Raw genomic sequence first — 4,341 nt, 5'->3', positions numbered from 1 at the left:
TATTTAGCACAAGAGCGACCAATGGAAGCCAAGTGCAGGTTTAGTTTGCTTTGATGACTTCACGGAAGACTGTTTCGAATAGGGTTCGGACACTATAGCAAAGTACAAGACCCTGAAGCTAAAGCGAGATGAAATTGGCATAACTATGGTGCCTACTTTGCAGACAAAAGCGCACAATTTGGAGAGTGAACGCAGTATGCACATTCAAGGTATGCATGAGTTTTAGAATCATGCATATTGATACATATCTTTGTTTTATATCTAAACTTGGGGCATACTGTATATCATACATAATTATATGATGGTTTTCATTCTTTATACTGTAGTTAATATGCAGAGAAGAAGAATCTTTGTTTGTGGATGAGACTGAGAGTCGGCCTTCTACGTCAACAGGTGTAAGAATTTTTGCATACATGTGACTGTTTGAACATCTTGAAACCGTAAAACAATTGAATGATTGGCGCACATATGAAAAAAATTTCTACATTTAATAGATGTCAATTGTGCAGCCTTTGATTACGAGTGAGCCTGAGATTTTGAACTTTAAGACGATGTATCATGTTTCTTATCAAACCTTTGGAGTTTTAGTCACATTCTATTAATGTTGGACACAATGGAAAGAAGATGCCAATTTATGCTAATAGATAAATTGCATTTTTGTTTGTTATAGCAATTGTCAAGAACTGTTGAAGCAGAATAGAAAGCTGAAGATGAATTGGCTCACAGCCAAGCATAAGCTGAAAATTTTCAGAGAGCAAATGAAAGGCAAATTAGGTGATTTACCTTTGGTTTTTTACAATGCATTATAAAAAGCTCTGTAGTAACAATTTCTTTGCTCGTTGATAGACACAGAAAATGTTTTGGAAAGTAGTTTAGCCAACCTAATATGCCTGGCACAAAGATCGCAGCTGGGAATTTCCTGCTGTCATTTAGTATCCTTGTAAGTGGGACATCAGATTGAAATGCATCTCACTATCAACCTTCTTCAAACACCAATGTGCGAGTGTCACTGGTCATAAAATGTTATGAAACAATGTTATTGAACATGATTGTAATCGAGATGCAAATGGAATATATAACTGATTTTTTATATATAGATGATGCTTTCATATTTTCAGGAAAAGTTATTCCCTGGAATCTACAATCACTGGAAAAAGTATCAAGATGGGTTGATTGAAAAAGTGAAGAACCATGGTTACCTGGTGGTAGCTGGCCATGGAAGGCACAATAGCATGGACCACAGTGCAAAGTACTGTGCTTATACAGTATTTTGCTGTACAGTCCCATATATTATTCACTTTGCACTTGTGCAGGTACTGTAATGTTTGCTGTGAAAATTGTAGATTACTGTAGCTGATATACTTTGGAGTAAATATTGCCATAAGTAACTTTAGTTCTAATTATCATTTATTTATTAACAATTTTATTTTTTTCAACCTCTAGAGAAATGAAGTGGGCAGCAGTGCTACAATGAAGTACCATGGATTTGTAAGGAACATTGAATATCTTTCGGGGTGTGGTTTGATTATGAAGACTTTTGTATCCGATCGACACACAGCAATTGCAAAGCACATGAAGGAAAAGCTGGCCAACCTCAAACATTACTTTGACATTTGGCACTTGAAAAAAGTATGTAAACATACAATAATATCATTACTATACAGGTCTGAAATCAACCAGTGAGAAATTCATACTTTCAAAACCAATTGTCAACCTTTCCCTTTGTCTTTCTGCTGATGATTGTCGATTTCCAAAGCATCTATTAAATAAAATTATATTTCATTTTCACTAATGATATGTCACCAGCTACTCCGGCTGGATATTTTTACCTTAATTACCTGTAATTTACCCCTGCTCACAGACTCAGGGTATATGATATCTCTATATACCCTGGCTGGATATTATAGAATATTTGTACAGGACTAGTTACCCTCGCTGGGTATGGTATCTCACTACTTATACCCTGGCTGGATATTTTTACCTCACTATAACTACCCCGCTTCTTGGTTGAACACCTTTACCCACGTGATATTTTTATATCATTACCTTATAAAAGATGTATTTTCCCATTCTTTCTGCACTGCTTCCTTGAATTTTCTGTAATTAGTTCTCCTTGTTTTTCTCTTTTCAGCTTTTGATTTTTTTTCCTCAATGTTCAGATCTTTGACCTTTGTCAGCGCATTTACAAGGGAATGGCCTGTTACTTTTTAAAAGTGGGGTTTACTTGGTCGTACAATGACTTTGCAGTCTCACTCGCTTTACGGAAAGTGGTGGTGTTACATGGTTGGTTACTGGGTAGTTGGATCGCAATAGTCGTGTTTGCAACAACATGAGGATTGTTTTCCTTCATTGAGCCTGTGTATCGATGTGATTTTACCGGGAATAATGCATGAATATGACTGTATTTGAGCTGGCATGGCTTACAATTTTGAAACGTGTGTTCAATCTTCATCGCTTGGGACAGCTCATTCCATGCTTTGATGTTAAATGTTGCAGTGTATTGGTTCCGCTCTGCTATCTCCCTGTGGTTCCACCGACTAAATTTCACGCGTAGGGTTGGGAAATGTTTATCAAAATGTTTCAGGTCAAGGGGGAAGTTTTCCTTGCAACTTTGAAATGTGTTTGAGAAGCAATCATATCTCCCCCGCACCAATCGCGCTTGATAAAGTTTTCACGTCTCATTTTCTTCGCATTTTATATTCTCATCTGCGTCAATTTGAGCTGAAATTTCCCAAGCGATCCCTCGTGCAAACCCACACGTTAAAGGATGAATGAATGTCCCAGACATTCAGAAATGTATTGTCTCAAATAAAATGAGCTACACTATAATTTATAATATCGATTGTATAGCAATAGTGCAAATATATTTTGCTGCGCCAACGATTGCGTTCTTTACTGCAGTGGAACGTTTTGAAATTTGCGCGTAAATTTAAAACTTGCGGAACTGCGTCACTGGTCTTGTGATAACTTCACATATTATGTAACCTAGCCATATAAATTTTCCTGCGTTTTGTCGCCAAAAATACATAACTTTCTTCGCAGTGTTTATGTACATTCGGCGAACATATATCGCGCGGGTATAAAGGGCTTTTAATTCTATTGCAGAAGAAAATAGTATATATACATGCTAATTATAAGTACTTTTGTCTATCATTAGTACAAATATGATTTTTATAACACGCTATATTGTTTTCAAAATACAAATATCGCCCTAGAAAGTGAACATTTTTCAGTCATATTCATTTGAAAATGGCCTCCATGTTGTTAAATGCTAAATCACCATGGAAATGGCCATATTATTATGTGTAGCCGCTGCATTGATGTCAATATTACGCTGGCGCAATTTCATGATGGCGACTATTATTATTTAATGTCACACAAAAAACGCATTCGACTTGCAGCATGATAATTTGGCAGATTTTTCACTATTTCATTAACTAAAAACATTAACATTAAGGGGGGAAAGTTTCCTATGTTTATTGGAAAATCGTACATTTATTTGGAAATAACATTTAATGACGCAATTAACATTCGTTCGACGCCGATCATCGTAATATAGCCTCATAAAATATTGAAATGAAGCCTAATTGTCAACTTTCCCGATTCATTCAACAAACACTGACATCATATATGAATGATTATGGCAATTCTGCGTCCTTTCAATCACGAATTATACTGCTGCAGAGCCTCTGAATATAACGTATATTTTTTTGTGTTGTTTTTCGAAATATACATCACGCGATCGTTGCCATGACAACAAAAAGTAGGTTAAATTTTAGAAACTACTTCGACAAAACATATAAAACTTGAATGGTAATAATTAAGGCCATACTTATTTTTTAATGATTTTTTGTTTATTTTCCCTAAATATGCTACTGGGAGCCAGGCATTAATGTACCTGAGCCTAGCTTCAAGGCCATCTGGATCTAAATCCGCCATAACATTGTAAGTAAGATGTCTAGGAACCTTCACATCATGTTCTGTCCTTAACTTCTGATTCATGGCCCTATAGCCCAATAGTCTACCTAGCCCATCCAACTCTTTATGCACCGCATTTTTCACAACGTCTATAAGAGTCTTGTAATTAATGTATCGAATATTAAAATGATGTAGACATTCTAGAGTGGGAAGGCTACAAGCATATTGTGGATAATCACGTCGCATGAAATCCAGTACTTCACGCCTGCGTAAATTTTGAGCAACATAATTGCTTATATCATGTTCGAGGTCGGTGTTGTCTTCCCAGTTGTCTGCCATATAGCTATAGAATGATTGAACACTTTTTCTTCCTTGTTAAGAATGGTGCAAGATTCGCGAGAAATGGAAATGTACAACCACTGG

This window comes from Dendronephthya gigantea, unplaced genomic scaffold, assembly GCF_004324835.1.
Source record: "Dendronephthya gigantea isolate DGI-Jeju-01 unplaced genomic scaffold, DenGig_1.0 000116F, whole genome shotgun sequence".
NCBI classification, from domain to species: domain Eukaryota; kingdom Metazoa; phylum Cnidaria; class Anthozoa; order Malacalcyonacea; family Nephtheidae; genus Dendronephthya; species Dendronephthya gigantea.
The sequence above is the reverse complement of the archived record's forward strand: the minus strand, read 5'-3'. Positions refer to the sequence as shown.